General features: G+C 42.8%; 1 pseudogene; it reads left to right on the top strand.

The window, feature by feature from the left end:
- The first annotated feature begins 1,397 nt into the window (after positions 1–1,397).
- LOC117735563 lies at positions 1,398–15,262 on the top strand (annotated as a pseudogene).
- The last annotated feature ends 3,191 nt before the right edge of the window (positions 15,263–18,453 follow it).

The raw sequence follows: 18,453 nt of genomic DNA on the forward strand, positions 1-18,453 counted from the left end.
TTCCGGATGACGACCTGCTGTTCACACTCGCTCCCCCTGACATGACGAGAGCTCCAGTTTCAGACGCTCTGCTTCGCTCGTTCTAAATGGAACAAAGCTGTCGACATGTGTTGCTACGCACGAGCTGAACGCCGTCACGCGTTAACGCGTTATCAAAGCAGACGACGTCCCTCAAGGTGGACGGCTGTCGCTAACCTTGAGCAACCACATCATGAGATATGGTTTAAATGACATGGATGCCATAACAATTCAAAAGCAGCAGAGAAAAAAAAGTCATATTTGTAGTAAATATATGTATGTGCCACGAGGTTTTAGTCCTTTTCCAAAACTATTAAATATGTTTCTCTAAAATCAAGGTCAGTATCTCGATACATTACTTTAAGAGGTGGAGTGCCACAGGGTTCGATTCTTGGCCCCTTTATGTTCCCCGTGGACACGTTACAACGAAGCCATTTCATTCATCTTTTTGGATGTTATCTAATCCTTATGCGGACGATGTGCCGCTATATTTCTTAATTCAAATGGCCCGACTGTGTGAGGCTTTTTGCATTTTTTTATTATTTTGATACTAATTTAATTAAGTTGTGAAACTCTTTAGAACAGACAACTGTCAGCTTTTCCCCCGAATAAGAGAACCTCAGATTTGTACACTGGACGAAAAAGTTAATTTTTCTCGTGCCGCATTCCCAAAACAAAGAAATGTCAACATTGAACCGACACCTGTCTGGAGTTTAATCCGGTTAATCCAAGCCAGGTGCCTCGGAGGCGAATGAGCAGGTGGTCCTCGAGTCCGGGATGAACCAAAAGGTCACAATGCATCACTGAGACACTGAGTTACGTATGTTTTATACCCATCAGTGCACACAATGACTCGTCTCTGACTCTAATTCAACAATAAACGCAGCGGCTCACTATCCATTAAACACGAGCTGTCGTTCCCACTGAGCAGCGAATGCTAAACAAGCGCTAAGCAGCCGATGGCGGTATGCAAGGCATGTAAAAATAGTGCTCGAGGGATCATCGCCTGTCGCTGCTGACATGTTCCTATTACCGCGACGGGCTCCTGTGCCATATTGAAGTGCGGAGCGGAGGCCGCTAATGCGACTTGATTGACATTTGAATGGAGGGACATTGCCAAGTTTGGAGTGTCCGGTTTGTTTCGGCAGGACTTTGGTCTCGATAAAAGGAGCCTGGACCTCCTGCTGGTGTTCACTGAGGGTCCGGCCTTTGCTGAGATCCTCGTCCCCTCTGGCAACCGTTACGTCGGTGGCTTTGATTCAATTCTACTCTGGTGTGTGAACCCGGTAAGTAAGAAATTACATGAGCAATCTTTTTCTGATTTGTTTGATTAATTACTCACTTTCTTGCTTTTTTTCCCCCCGACTTCAGATATCAACATGAGCTCTGACGCCGAGATGGCCCAGTACGGGCCGGCGTCCGTCTTTCTCCGCAAACCTGAGAAGGAGAGGGTCGAGGCTCAGAACCGGCCGTTCGATGCCAGAACAGCCTGCTTCGTGCCCGACGCCAAGCAGCTGTACATCAAAGGTGTCATCCAGAACAAAGACGGCGGCCAAGTCACCGTGAAGACCGAAGCTGATGAGGTAAATGGGTCTGTATACAACCGAAGGACTGCAAAGACATTAATCAAAACAATAACATATCATTTGTTACATAACTAGAACCAGTCGCTGCTTGGAAGATATGAAAAAAACCACAACAAACACTTTTGCAGCCGATATCATCAAACATACGCATGCTCGTTTTGCCCGTCAGCGAGTTTTAAACATTGAAATGCATCAAAATGTCTGCTTGTGTGTTCTTGGTCATCTGAATCGATATTCAAACAGCTTAAAACATGTCGTCCATCACTGGACTGTATGCAGCGTCCATTTTAAAAGCGAAATTAATTTTCAATGTGTTTTTTTTTTTTTTATATGCTACTTTTTCTTTCCTTTGCTGATTGACCCTGAACCTCCTATTTTTCTCCAATCAACCCGCAGACTGTAACAGTCCAGGAGGAAGATTGCCATCCCATGAATCCCCCAAAGTACGACAAGATTGAGGACATGGTCATGATGACACACCTCAACGAGGCCTCGGTGCTGTTTAACCTCAAAGATCGTTACGCGGCGTGGATGATTTATGTACGTAATCAGAGGCACATTTCCACCTCCCTGCTTGTTTCTCTGCCTCTCTCACACACTGTGAATCCTCCTCTGCAGACCTACTCCGGGCTCTTCTGCGTCACCGTGAACCCCTACAAGTGGCTGCCGGTCTACGACCAAAAGGTGGTGTCGGCCTACAGGGGGAAGAAGAGGATGGAGGCCCCGCCGCACATCTTCTCCGTCTCTGATAATGCGTATCAAAATATGCTGACGGGTGAGAGAGAGCGTCGGCGTCCGCCCTCGTTGATACGATCATGCAGAACATTTCTGTGTGTCGGATTTAAAAGGCGTGCATCTTATTTGTGTTTTAATCAAAATTATCAGGCAAAATACTAAATGCAAATATTATGGCATGAAAGCATCCAAAGTCTTTCGCTAATTTCAGTCTTTTGGGTCACCTTTAAACTGAGAGGAAACATCACTGAAGCGTATCTTTTATCACCAACAGATCGTGAGAACCAGTCTGTCCTGATCACGTGAGCCGTGCTGCATATTAGAATATTTTTTTGGGTCAAATAAATCAGTCAACGGGTATCTTTTTTTTCCTCAGCGGAGAATCCGGTGCAGGGAAGACCGTCAACACCAAGCGGGTCATCCAGTACTTTGCGACAATCGCAGTGGCTGGCGGCGACAAGAAAGATAACTCGCCTGGCAAGATACAGGTAATCCCTCAGCAAGATATTTATACGCCTGATCGTATCAAAAACAGAAAACTCCAATGTGATTGTGAGGAAGCCGGCTGTGCTCTGCAGGGCACGCTGGAGGATCAAATCATTTCAGCCAACCCGCTGCTGGAGGCCTTCGGGAACGCCAAGACTGTGAGGAACGACAACTCCTCTCGATTTGTGAGTGCGAGATCTGAGACGGTGTATTTTTTTTAATTCCCCAAATCTTTCTTCATGAATTTTAATGTTTTCTTGTGCACATTCACAGAGGATGTCATTTACTTCACAGGGTAAATTCATCAGAATTCACTTTGGATCCACAGGAAAACTGGCTTCTGCTGATATCGAAACCTGTACGTTTGTTTGTTTTTCCACATTAATTAGATATATGGATACATAGATAGATGGATAGATGGATGGATAGATAGATGGATGGATAGATGGATAGATGATATATGGATACATAGATAGATGGATAGATGGATAGATGGATGGATAGGTAGATAGATAGATGGATAGATGATAGATAGATGGATAGATGATATATGGATACATAGATAGATGGATAGATGGATAGATAGATGGATAGATGGATAGATGGATAGATGGATGGATGGATGGATAGGTAGATAGATAGATGGATAGATGATAGATAGATAGATGGATGGATGGATGGATGGATGGATAGATAGATGGATAGATGGATAGATGGATGGATGGATAGGTAGATAGATAGATGGATAAATGATAGATAGATAGATGGATGGATAGATGGATGGATAGATAGATAGATAGGTAGTTAGATAGATGGATAGATGGATGGATGGATAGATAGATAGGTAGTTAGATAGATGGATAGATGGATGGATAGATAGATAGGTAGTTAGATAGATGGATGGATGGATATATACTTTATTCAACCCCAAGGGTAAATTTGTTCATAGCTGCAGCAAGCAAAGTTACAGAGTAAAATATGAAGTATGAAAAATTCTCAATATATACAATACAATAAAATAGCAGAGCAGAACATATTACATTTAGGAAAATTAAACAATAAAGAAAAAGCTCCTTATCGGCATACTTGACTTTCTGAGGATCATGTTTGTGTAATTCAATGCAGATTTGCTGGAGAAGTCCAGAGTGACGTTCCAGCTGACTGAAGAGAGGAGCTACCACATCTTCTATCAGATAATGACCGGACACAAGTCAGAGCTTATAGGTATGGGGAGGACGTCACATCTGCAGCTGATATGTTAAAGGATAAATAAATGAAATTTGTTTTGAATGTCTTTCCTCAGAAATGCTCCTCATATCAACAAACCCATACGACTTCCCCATGATCAGTCAGGGCCAGATCACTGTCGCCAGCATCGACGACCGAGAAGAGCTGTTGGCCACAGACGTGAGCCCCGTCGCTTTGAGTGGCGCACAAACGTCAATTTATTGGCTTTAGTTAACTCTGAGTTTTACGCAACAGATGGCCACCGATATCTTGGGCTTCACCAGCGATGAGAAACTGTCCATCTACAAGCTGACCGGCGCCGTGATGCATTATGGGAACATGAAGTTCAAGCAGAAGCAGCGGGAGGAGCAGGCGGAGCCCGACGGCACCGACGGTGGCGCTTCTCACTTTTGAGTCTTGTTGTTGCCGTTCAAGAACATAACGTGCAGACGGTATTAATGGAAAATGTTGTGCGTTTCTCTCAGTGGCGGACAAAGTGGCGTTCCTCATGGCTCTGAACTCTGCGGACTTGTTGAAAGGCCTCTGCTACCCCAGAGTGAAAGTGGGGAACGAGTACGTCACCAAGGGCCAGACTGTCCCCCAGGTACTGCGACTGCTCCCAGATTAAACGAGTGATAATGCGTGATGGGGTGTGCTGATATAAGAAAATAATGCACATGCAAAGTGATGCTGACCTGAGATACGTTTAATATCGGAACACCTTGCCATGAATGCTTACAAAGGTAATGCAAAGTGCATTTTAATTATTATTATATTCATTTTTTCGTATATTTTGTGCATTTTTTAATATTGTATTGCTCACCTGTATGTATAAATGCTACCTACCTACCTACCTACCTCCCGCCCTGATGTCTGTGTCAGGTTGGGTTATCAAAGCTAACAATGTCAGGATATTCTCACGTTAGCTGGAAACATTTCATCAGTTGCTGTTTGTTCATAAATTCATACACAGTATGTCTGGTGCTGTGTGCTGTTACCGTCTCTGAGGGTTGTAGATGCTGTTCAGGTTGTTGTCCGTTGACTCAGCAAAATAACTCTCAAAAGAACAATTTGCAGCATATAATGGGGGATCTATTGGCAGAAATGGAATTTTAATCTTAATAAGGATGTTTTCTTTGCTGTATAATCACCTGAAAATACGAATTATTGGGTTTTCGTTTGACTGATATCAATAATATTATCGCCTTCATCATTCTGCATACCTCAATTCATGAAGAATGTCCAACTCGTATCATGGCTGCCACTGAATACTTAATTTCACTCAGTTAGCAACCTTCCGAAGAATAAAAGACTTTTAGATCATAGCCTTAAACTTTTAAGATATGTCACTAGATACTGATTGATTAGGGCAAAACCTAACAAACTAAATCATGTCCAGTCTTCATTTTGTTTTTTTCCTGATTCATGCCTCCTCAAAATCTCCCCATCAGGTCACCAATGCAGTTGGTGCTCTGGCCAAGTCTGTCTATGAGAAGATGTTCCTATGGATGGTGATACGGATCAATGAGATGCTGGACACCAAGCAGACGAGGCAGTTCTACATCGGGGTGTTGGACATCGCTGGATTTGAAATATTTGATGTGAGTTCGGACATTTTTTTAAAGTTCATGTCGTTCGTTCGATGGTGATGAATGCTCAGTTTTATGTTGCTGTGTCATGAGTTGATTCTGGTCTTCAGTACAACAGCATGGAGCAAATCTGCATCAACTTCACCAACGAGAAGCTGCAGCAGTTCTTCAACCACCACATGTTCGTGTTGGAGCAAGAAGAGTACAAGAAAGAGGGGATCGACTGGGAGTTCATCGACTTCGGTATGGACCTGGCGGCCTGCATCGAGCTCATTGAAAAGGTAAGATTAATCTACTGCATCAGTTTATATCAGTTTATATGTTATCTCATTTCATACACCATGTATAATGTATGTCTGTGATTCAACAGCCAATGGGCATCTTCTCCATCCTTGAAGAGGAGTGCATGTTCCCCAAGTCCTCAGACACTTCTTTTAAAAACAAACTCTTCGATCAGCATCTTGGAAAAAACAATGCTTTCCAAAAGCCAAAGGTCATTAAGGGGAAGCCCGAGGCTCACTTTACTCTGGTGCACTACGCCGGCACCGTGGACTACAACGTCACTGGCTGGCTGGAGAAGAACAAAGACCCTCTCAATGAGTCTGTGGTGCAGCTTTACCAGAAGTCATCCATGAATCTGCTGTCTTTCTTGTATGCTTCATTTTCTGGTGCTGAAGCAGGTGAAACATTGGCAAAGCTTTGGAATAATAATAAACGTCGTAGGGAATGATTTATCAAAAGACCCCCTAAACAGCCACCAGTCTTCATACGTTTGGCAAATACCAAATACTTCTTCTGTCTGCTTTGTAGAATCGGGTGGAGATACTGGTGGCAAAACCGCAAAGAAAGGAGCAAAGAAGAAGGGTGGCTCGTTTCAGACGGTGTCTGCAGTCTTCAGGTAAAGATGTGATTATAATTGGTTTTTAGTCAAGTTTTCGTGTGCCGCAAAGATCTAATGACAATCGATCTCCTGCAGGAAAATCTCGGAAAACTGATGACCAACTTGAGGAGCACCCACCCTCACTTTGTGCGTTGCCTGATCCCGAATGAGATTAAAACACCGGGTACGATTCACGAGAGAAACTTCAAACACAAAAAGCTCTTGTTGGTGCAGTTGAAGATAACAATTCGCTGTCGACAATCCATTCATGTTGACTTCACCGTAGGTATCATGGACAATCAACTGGTCATCCACCAGCTGCGCTGTAACGGTGTGCTGGAGGGTATCCGGATCTGCAGGAAGGGATTCCCCAGCAGGATTATTTACGCTGACTTCAAGCAGAGGTCGGCGTTGATTCAGAAAGTAATTTTCACAAAAATATTCCAGTTTGTGATAATCTATCTTTATCCAAATCTGAACAGATACAAAATCCTGAATGCCAGTGCCTTCCCAGAGGGACAGTTCATCGATGGAAAGAAAGCTTCTGAGAAGCTCCTGGGTTCCATTGACCTGGACCACACTCAGTACAAATTTGGGACTACAAAGGTATGTATCCAAAGGCCTCATAGGTTTACCTTCTAAGATCACTAAGTACTGATATGAAGCTACAAAGGTATGTATCCAAAGGCCTCATAGGTTTACCTTCTAAGATCACTCAGTACCGATATGAAGCTACAAAGGTATATATCCAAAGGCCTCATAGGTTTACCTTCTAAGATCACTAAGTACCGATATGGGGCTACAAAGGTATGTGTCCAAAGGACTCATAGGTTTACCTTCTAAGATCACTCAGTACCGATATGGGGCTACAAAGGTATATATCCAAAGGCCTCATAGGTTTACCTTCTAAGATCACTCAGTACCGATATGGGGCTACAAAGGTATGTATCCAAAGGCCTCATAGGTTTACCTTCTAAGATCACTCAGTACCGATATGGGGCTACAAAGGTATATATCCAAAGGCCTCATAGGTTTACCTTCTAAGATCACTCAGTACCGATATGGGGCTACAAAGGTATGTGTCCAAAGGACTCATAGGTTTACCTTGTAAGATCACTCAGTACCGATATGGGGCTACAAAGGTATGTGTCCAAAGGACTCATAGGTTTACCTTGTAAGATCACTCAGTACCGATATGGGGCTACAAAGGTATGTGTCCAAAGGACTCATAGGTTTACCTTGTAAGATCACTCAGTACCGATATGGGGCTACAAAGGTATGTGTCCAAAGGACTCAAAGGTTTACCTTCTAAGATCTCTTGGAAACACTGCGTTGATTTAATCATTTTGTGCAGCTTCATTACACCTTATTGTTGTAGGTGTTCTTCAAAGCTGGCTTACTCGGCACTCTGGAGGAGCTGCGAGATGAGAAACTAGTTTCTCTCGTGACCCAGACTCAAGCGGTGTGTCGCGGTTATCTCCTGAGAAAAGAAACCTCCAACTTAATTGCTCAAAAGTAAGTTTGGCAGCAAGAATGCTCTTCTTCGCTGACTGGAACTAAACCAAATGGCACTAAACACCCGATGTCTATCTCACAGAGACTGCGTCTTGATCCTGCAGTACAACCTGCGCTCCTTCATGAATGTGAAACACTGGCCGTGGATGAAGCTGTTCTTTAAAATAAAGCCACTTCTCAAGAGCGCAGAGTCCGAAAAGGAGATGGCAACCATGAAGGTGGACTTCGTCAAGTGTAAGGAGGATCTGGTGAAGTCAGAGTCCAAGAGGAAAGATCTGGAAGAGAAAATGGTTTCTCTTTTGCAGGAGAAAAATAACCTCATCCTGCAAGCGACATCTGTGAGTGACATCGCAAATGACGACCGTGAAATCGTCCAAACCGTCAGACATTAGTGTTTTCTCTCTTGTTTCTCAGGACTCAGATACTATTTGCGATGCAGAAGAGAGGTGTGAGGGCTTGATCAAGAGCAAAATCCAGCTGGAGGCCAAACTCAAAGAGGTGACCGAGCGACTGGAGGATGAGGAGGAAACGAATGCCGAGCTGACCGCCAAGAAGCGGAAGCTCGAGGACGAGTGCTCCGAAATCAAAAAAGACATCGACGACCTGGAGATGACTCTGGCTAAAGTGGAGAAGGAGAAACATGCCACGGAAAACAAGGTCCGTACTGGTTGGTTGTTCTTAAGGGAGCAGGGTATCTCTAAACAATGTATCATGTTCAAAATTAAAATTAAACAATTTGTGGTCAATAATGTTCTTTAATTATTTATTTTTACAATCAAACCATTTTTCTGATCAGATATTGGCATATCTGAGTGCTTTCCAGCTGTACTTTTTTATTTTTTCCTCCATAATGAATGTGTTATAATCATCCAATGTGTCATACTACCTTTTTTAAGGTTAAAAACCTGATGGAGGAGCTGGCTGCTCAGGAAGAAAACATTGGCAAAGTGACCACAGAAAAGAAAGCCCTCCAGGAGGCTCATCACCAGGCTCTGGATGACCTTCAGGTCGAGGAAGACAAAGTCAACACTCTGACCAAAGCCAAGGCCAAGCTGGAACAACAAGCGAATGACGTGAGTGGCTGGAAAACAATAACACATTCAAATGCTGGTGTCGCCTTACGTCCTCATTACATTTCCCCAATTTTCTTTTTCAAGCTGGAGGGTTCACTGGAGCAAGAAAAGCAGATCCGAATGGACCTGGAAAGAGCCAAGAGGAATCTCGAGGGGGATCTGAAACTCGCCCAAGAAGCCCTGATGGACCTAGAAAATGATAAGCAACAATCTCAGGAGAAGATTAAGAAGTAATTTTCCCATACACAGCCTGTGTGAGGAGAATAAATCTCTGGTTTTGAACTGACATCTTGTGTCTTCTCGTCCTTGCAGGAAATCATTTGAAAACAACCAGCTGCTCAGCAAAATCGCAGACGAGCAAATGATCAATAACCAGCTCCAGAAGAAGATGAAGGAGCTCCATGTACGTAACACAACTCCCATGGGAGTCGTGCATCAATCGGACCGATAACGGCCCTCATGGTATGTGTGTTTTGTGTTTTTAGGCTCGTATCGAAGAGCTGGATGAAGAAGTCGAGGCCGAGCGAGCCGTCCGGGCGAAGATCGAGAAGCAGCGGTCCGACCTCACCCGGGAGCTGGAGGAGATCAGCGAGCGTCTGGACGAGGCCGGAGGAGCTACCGCCGCTCAGGTCCAGATGAACAAGAGGCGCGCGGCCGAGTCCCTCAAGCTGCGGCGCGACCTGGAGGAGTCCACCCGGCACCACGAGGCCACGACCGCCGCCCTGCGCAGGAAGCAGGCGGACAGCGTGGCGGAGCTGGGAGACCAGATCGACAACCTGAAGAGAATCAAACAGAAACTAGAGAAGGAGAAGAGCGAGATGAAGATGGACATCGACGATTTGTACGTTAATACGGAAAGAGTTATGAAAACCAAGGTGAGATTTGTTTCTTTAGCCAGAATAAACGTTCAGGATATACGACCAGAGGAGTCGCCCCCTGGTGGTCAGTAGAGAGAATGCAGCTTTAACACATTTTAGCATCGTCTTCACTTTTCAGAAGGTTCATCATTGAACTTCACTATTTCCATGAGCCAAGTCCAAAAACTATGAATATTAGACGTTGAGAGAAGAAGAAAGTGACTTTAACCCAATGAACACTTTTAGGTGATTCTGGAGAAGACGTGTCGCTCACTTGAAGATCAGCTGACGGAGCTGAAGACCAAGAGTGACGAAAACACGCGTCAGCTGTCTGTTCTCACCAATCAGAGGGCTCGTTGTCAAACTGAGAACGGTAATCATGTTCCTAGTCATAAAGTCATAGAGTTAGGCATGTATGTTCTGCGGTTTTAAATGATATAATTAGATTATCATTAGTCATGTATCGATGTAAAAGCAGGATTTTACTGGAGCTAATGATACTTTTCAATATGGATTAATTAGCGGAATATTTTCTCCAATAAACAATTGATTTTTGATAAAATAGGATAAAATATGTGTCATTGTTAAACAGACCCCAAAGTGACAATGTTTGTAATTATTACTACAACATTAACAGTATTCAAAGTAAAAGCAGCAAAATGTTGCAAAATCGTTATAAAAAATAACAAATTTTCTTTCAATTGGCTGAATTGATTAATGGACTTTTTATTGGTCATTTCATTCACAAAACGTCATCTTTTAAAAACCTTTCTTTTACTTAGTAAAATTATATATACTAGCGTTATCAAAATAAATGTCGTGGACTAAAAAAGTGTCTCTTGGATGATGTACAGGTACTTCATATTTGACTAAATGTACCTCTGTTTTAATTTTAATTATTATAACGTTTTGGCCCGTTTTGGCCCGTTTTGGCCCCTAGCTGAATATTCCCGACTAATGGAGGAGCGAGAGAGTCTCATCTCCCAGCTGACGAGAGGAAAGCAGGGCTTCACGACGCAGGTCGACCAGTTGAAACGACTCGTCGAGGAGGAAACGAAGGTAACCGGAGCTTTGACGTCACCGTCCTCCTCTTCTCGGCTTCTTTCTTCTTTTCTCCTGACGAAGCTCCTGATTGGTTCTCTCCCCCCCGACAGGCCAAGAGCGCCCTGGCTCACAGTTTGCAGTCGTCCCGTCACGACTGCGATCTCCTCCGAGAGCAGAACGAGGAGGAGCAGGAGGCCAAAGCCGAGCTGCAGCGCGGTCTGTCCAAAGCCAACGTGGAGGTGGCTCAGTGGAGGAGCAGATACGAGACGGACGCCATCCAACGCACCGAGGAGCTGGAGGAGGCCAAGTGATCAGACTTTAATAATAATAATAATAATCTTCTGATTAATTTAAATAATGTCCGAGGACGTTTCCTGTAAAGTTCGCTGCAATTTCCTTATTGCCGATAATAAAGGACAATAAAGGGTGTTTATTTGGTACACAAATTAATTAATTCCAATTAATTGATGGAGTATTCAGCGTAGAATATACAAATATAAAAAGGAAATCATTCAGTTCAAAGTAAATAACACAACAAATTAAACTGAAATATAATTGTGATATTATTATATAACTAATACTATTTTACAGTGTTATTTCCAGCAAATAAAGCATTAACTTGCAAAAAAGTGTTGACCTGAGAGGTGCTCATTAGTTTCTTGGAAGAAAGTAATTCAACATTTAAAAAACCCATTAAAAAACAAATAAAAAGTCCTTACTCTCTAACAAACGGCGCCTCAGGAACATTTTTAACAATCGTGGTTTCATCTCCGACAGGAAAAAGCTGGCTCAGCGCCTCCAGGAGGCCGAAGAACAAGTCGAGGCGATGAACTCAAAGTGCGCCTCGCTGGAGCAAACCAAGCAGAGGCTCCAGAACGAGATGGAGGACCTCGCGCTGGACGTGGACCGGTCCAACAGCGTGGCCGCCGCCCTGGACAAGAAGCAGAGAAACTTTGACGGGGTATCTTCTTTTTTTCTTCTTCGACTAACCGCATCGATGTCTTCGCATCACATTGGCAGTCATGACGAGCTGACGTCTATCCCCCCGCGTTCAGATTCTAGCCGAGCGGAAGCAGAAGTTCGAGGAGACTCGGGCGGAGCTCGAGGGCGCTCAGAAAGAGTCCCGGTCTCTGAGCGCCGAGTTCTTCAAGCTGAAGAACTCCTACGAGGCAGCGCTGCAGCGCCTGGAGACGATGAAGAGGGAAAATAAAAACCTGCAACGTGAGCGGAACGTTGTCGAGATAGAAGAAACACTTTTGTTCGAGGGAAGCGTTTTTTCTTTTCTAAATGTTCTCTCTTTTTAAACGCAGAGGAGATCTCCGACCTGACGGAGCAACTCGGGGAAGGAGGGAAGAAAATTCACGAGCTGGAGAAGTTCAAGAAGCTGGAGGAGACGGAAAAATCCGACATGCAGACGTCGCTGGAAGAATTCGAGGTACGTGCGACGACAAATGTATTAAAACGTGTCATTGGCGTCATTGGAAGCATTGGCGTCATGGCGTACGCCACCATCGGCGTTGTATCTTTTGGGGTTTTTTAAAGGCCGCCCTGGAGCAAGAGGAGTCCAAGATCCTGCGCGGGCAGATGGAGCTGAACCAGGTGAAGGCCGAGGCGGACAGGAAGGTGGCGGAGAAGGACGAGGAGCTCGACCAGCTGAGGACGAACAGCCAGCGGGCGACGGAGTGCGTTCAGGCCACCCTGGACGCCGAGGCACGCGGCAGGACCGACACGCTGCGGGTGAAGAAGAAGATGGACGCCGACCTCAACGAGATGGAGGTCCAGCTGGGCCACGCCAACAGGCAGGCGGCTGAGTTCCAGAAACAGCTAAGGAACGTCCAGGGGCAACTCAAGGTGCGTTCAGGCGCTGCGCGGGGTAAAGTGTAACGTGATGCGTTCAAATGCAAAATCTTGTGAAATTTCTTTTTTTGGGCCAGAAATTTGAATACATTTATTTGACATAAAGAAATGTATATTAAAGAGAGATAATTATGACTTTTACCTCCTAAAATTAGCTCTTGTCAACTTTTATTAACAAGATTCGTTTAACCAAAAGAAAGTATTGTTCTCCTAAAAATCAAAAATAGACGACAAAAAATATATATATATATTTCGATTTTTTTTTAGGATTTAAATTGACTTTAGGGTGGTTGAAATGATGTCATGCATTTCGTACATTAGTGCTCGTCAGAAATATTTATATGGACATTTTAGCTAAAAGTACAATACTGTGATCAATATACAAATCATACCGCGACATACAAGTTGGAGCGCATTTTAAACTTTAACTAATAATTATTTGATTATGGATTTATTCTGCAGATTCTTCCATTAATCGATTGATTTCCTGGTTTGCAAAAATTGCAAAAATTGTGAGAAAGCGACGCCTTCCACCACGTTTGTTATTATTACGAACGCATTAACATTATTAACATCATTAAGCGGCACATCTTCATTCATTGTGAAGCTGCAACCGTGAAAACAAACGTCGTCTTCAGGACGCTCAGATCCACCTGGACGAGTCGGTCCGAGGGCGGGAGGACCTGGCGGAGCAGGTGGGGTCGATGGAGCGGCGGGACGGCTCTCATGCAGGCCGAGATGGAGGAGCTGCGAGTCGCCGCGGAACAGACGCAGCGCAGCGGCAAGACGTCTGATCGGGAGCTGACGGACGCCAGCGCGCGCTCGGGTCTCCTGCACTCTCAGGTGGGTTTGTGTTCACGTGGTGAAAGCTCGTCGACAAACAAAAACTCAGCTTCGGTTTTGATCTTTTTTTCTTTTGGCAGAACACCAGTCTCGTGCACAGCAAAAAGAAGCTGGAGGCCGACATCACTCGTCTTCACTCTGAGATCGAGGAGGCCGTTCAAGGGGTCCGAAACGCCGAGGACAAGGCCAAGAAGGCCCTCACTGATGTACGGCTCTCTCATGGGATGGTGGGGGGCTCTTCCTCTGATTTAAAAAAACAACAAGCATCTTTTTTGTGACGTCTCCAGGGCCGCCTCGATGCGGGAGGAGCTGAGGAAGGAGAAGGACACCAGCGCTCACCTGGAGAGGATGAAGAAGAACCTGGAGGCGACGGTGAAGGACCTGCAGCGCCGGTTAGACGAGGCCGAAGACGTGGCCGTGAAGGGTGGGAAGAAGCAGCTCCAGAAACTGGAGGCTCGGGTATGTCTACTTCCATTTACATAATTATAGTAATAATAATATGTGAAAGGTTTTTAATCTGCACTAAAATAGACACGATGTTAGACAATAATGAGTTATCATGAGTGATCCCGGCTGCTCACTGTCACACAAACGTGCTCGAAATACGGAATCGACCCCCGACTCCCCGTGTCCGCCAGGTCCGCGAGCTGGACGGCGCGCTGGAAGCGGAGCAGAAGCGCTCGACGGAGGCCGTCAAAGGAATCCACAAATACGAGAGGAGACTCAAGGAGCTCGGCTTTCAGGTAAAATGAAGACACGACGGCTCGTTTTCGGCGCCCCCCCCAAAAAAAAAGATCAAATGACGAAGAGATCGGAATCTCGACTTCTTTCAGTCGGAGGAAGACAAGAAGACCATCGTCCCGGCTTGCAGGACCTCGTCGACAAGCTGCAGAACAAGATGAAGGCCTGCAAGCGGCACGCGGAAGAAACCGTGAGTGGATTCTTCAAATCTGCAAGAAATAATATCCAGGAACAGATGCGAGGTGTACTTGTACTTGTACTTGTACTCGAGTATTTTTTTATGCTACTTTTATACTTCTACCACCACATCGCAAAAAGGTAAATATGTACTGCATTTGTCTCGCCGCTTTTGTCCGGTGAAAGATGTGTTCCAGGATAAATAAATACACTTTTTAAAAAGCCTTTTTGGATCAGCTGGAAAATGCATCATCAGGCACATCTTATAGAATATGATTAAACTAGTTAAAAACATGCAACGTACACATTAATTCAGCGGTAATATTAATCCAGATATAATATTAAACAACTGACTGGGATATTTTTGATCTGCACATTTGATGATTTAAGTGCATTAGGCCCTTTCCTTGTATTGGAGTATTATTACTGCTTTTGCTGAAATTGTATATATATATAAAATATAATATAAAGGATTTGAACACGTTGAACTTTTCCAGGAGGAGGAGTCGAACATGCAAATAGCTCGATTCAGGAAGGCTCAGCACGAGCTGGAGGGGCCCGAGGAGCCGACGGCGCCGAGCCTCTGGCCAATCAGATTCGAGCGAAGAGCCGAGAAATAGAGACCAAGGTATGAATCGGTCTTTTATTTAATATATACTATATATATACTAATATTTATCACCGGTCGTATGATTGGAAATCTCGGTGGTCGGAGAGAAGATAGAAAAACAATTATCAGGGTTTTTCTCCCATGAATATACGTTGTTTTTTTTGGCTTCTAGAATTAAAAGCCGATGTTAGATATGAAATCGTGTATTAATATTTTGTGTTGTTTAATCGTTTGCAGGCACAAGAAGGACGCGGCGAGCAGCTGAACGTTGGACTTTGACTCTCCAGTGGAGACAAATGTTTTTGGAGCAAAATATTTTTTTTAAGTAGTTTATAGTTTAAATATTCGTATCGCAGCGTGTCAATAAATCTTAAGAAAATGAATTAGCTCTCCTCTTTCAAAATAAAGTACATATTTGTATTCATATTTAATGTAATATAAATCCAGTAGCGATGTAGATGACAACATCAACTAAGTAATTAAATTACATAAAATTCACCGTAAAAATTAAATAATAATGTGATTTTTAATCATAGCTTCAATAAAAATAAAGAAATATCACTTTAATGAATAATCATTTTGTTCTATACGGGCAGTATTTTAGTTATTTATTATGTTTTAGTGGCTGTAACTTGATTAAAAGTACTTTGTTTCTGAAATATGAAATAAAATATAAAACATGTTTAATTAAATGACTGAGCATGTTAATGCGTTACATTTCGTATCCTGTAATTATTCTCGTTACATTAATATTTTTTCAATCATTTACTGTCTTGCTGGATTCACATACGTCTCATTTTCCAAAAAGTTTCACGTTTCTGTCGTAGTTTAGTTTCTTTGCAGTTGGTTCATAGTTTTAGAACCGTAATAAATGTTTGTAAAATTTAAGTAATTGTCCTGTTTTCACTCACTAAACAGGTAAAGATCTGTGCCTCCGTTCTATATACTATATACACAGCAATATATAAATAAAATGATGATAATAATAGTAATGATAATACGCCTCTCTCTGGATTAATGCAAGAAATCAAGGATCTAAAGTTTACTTCTTTTTTTTTTTTTTCCTGCAGCACTGTAGTGGTTTACCATGTTCAACATCTCACCTGAACATTAAGTACAGTTGAGGCTCATGGGAATGATTATTTTTGCATTATATTTGTTCATTAACCAAAGTATTTTATTAATTAATAACATGTTTACTAGTTAATTTGATTGAATATGTATATAAAATACAGCAAAGTTAATAATCATTAAGTGCACCGCCCGTGTTTTCCTGATGACCTTTGACCCTCGTCCATCGCTGTAGATGCTGAGAAGATGCTCGGGGGGGGATGTGTCAAAGTATGCGACACTACTGTTGTATTTTCACACCTTCGAGGGAACATAGAGCAGATGGAATTAAAGGCGTTGACGTGAACATACAAATCATAATGAAGTCATTATTTTACGTACAGAAGAAGAAAAAAAGCACGAGAGAAACTAAAATCATGCGCGCGGTCGTTTCGTCGTTTTGAAGTCGTTCATCTTGGATCTCGTTGTTGGATTTATTTTTTCTCTTTTTTTCTTCTTTCCAGTGAGACATCAAACTGCTTTTGATCCAAAATGGAGAGAAAAAAAAAGCACAAAAAATAACCTTTTTTTATTTTTATTTTTACTTTGTGTCACTGCTGCTTGACAGCATGAGGAGAAAATATTATTTTATTAATTTATTGAAGCCTGAAAATAAAATCAAGATACAACAGGCATGAAAATGAGATAAAACTGTACAAACAAGTCATTTTACATTTCCTCAACTCTCTGTCGTTTACAGGTTATTCATTTAATGATGAATTAATCGTGCAGAGATTTTAGTCGATTGGTAAATCTTCCAAAATAACTAGTTATTCTAATTAAGATGAGTTAAGGAGCTATTTATTCATACTTTTGGAGTAATGTCACCACACTTTTTACATTTAAATAAAAAGTTAGCTTAAATATTTTGTTGTTGTTTTTGGGTGATTTTAATTGCCATAAATTATAAGTAAAAAATGTGTTAATTAATGTGTAGAGGATATTTCAAAATCTGGCACATTTTTTACAGTAAATGAATATACATTCCTAATTTTAAATGTGTATTCCATTTGAGGGGAAAAAAACACATTTTTGAATTATTTATTAATTCATATTTTGCCAAAATATTTTTGGACTCTTGTAACAGAATTAAAATAAAGTCAGATTACAACACCAAATTAGGGCCACAATGAGAACATCTTGAAGCTTTTATATTGGTAGGTTTGTTTCTCTTTTATTTGTATGGCCTTTTAATCTTTTAAGGATGTAAATTGCCATAAATTGTGGCGGCTGTTGTGCACAACGGAGAGTAAACTTGTAACACTCCGATCTCGCATACGTTCCCCCGAGAGGCCACAAGCTCTTCACCCCTCCCCCCCCCCCCCCACCCCCCCGAGAGGAGACAGACCTCATCTGTTGCAGCTGGATGCGACCGGACCTCCATCACTTCACTCAAGAGTCCAATTTGATTTACCGGACCAGAAGCAGCGGGCCGTGGACAGAAGCGTCCTTTGTTTGCGTCCGTGCACATCGCAGCTCGGCCACACACTGTACTCGTTTGTGTTACGGAGTGGGGACCGCTGGACATTTCTGCTCAACAAAGACTCATAGAAAAAGATCTGAACCCAAGCCCGGCTCTCTGTCTCTCTCTCTCTGCCAGGCCCCTTTTTAAGAAAGAAAGAAACATTAAAAAAGTCTTTTTTAACAAGTGGAAAGCGAGCCTGAAAGATGTCCAGTGTGTCTCCGGTTCCCCTCTCGAGCTGCAGGCTTTTTGGGATCATAATGGGCAGAAGAGACAGCGAGTAATCTTTTGGTGTTTCCAGCTCTGAAGCGCAGCAGCATGGTGAGAACGGCCTTTTAAAGGCCTTAAATGCTATTTAAAGAAGCGAGGGTGGGCTTGTATCTTAATCAATTAAAAACAATTATAGGCACGACTGTAAATGGACTAAGCTTATATTCTAATGTGAGACTTTGTGTTCAGTTCACATCTTCACAGTATTCATAGATATGCGTTAACAATTCCTCTCTTTTTAAAGTTTATTTCGGCTCCCAGTTATTGGTAAAAATAAACTAAATGTTGCTTCCAGCTTCATTCGTATGATGGTGGCGGTGTGTGTGTGTGTGTGTGTGTGTGTGTGTGTGTTAAATCAACTTTAATGCATCAC

Source organism: Cyclopterus lumpus, chromosome 8 (assembly GCF_009769545.1).
Source record: "Cyclopterus lumpus isolate fCycLum1 chromosome 8, fCycLum1.pri, whole genome shotgun sequence".
NCBI lineage: Eukaryota > Metazoa > Chordata > Actinopteri > Perciformes > Cyclopteridae > Cyclopterus > Cyclopterus lumpus.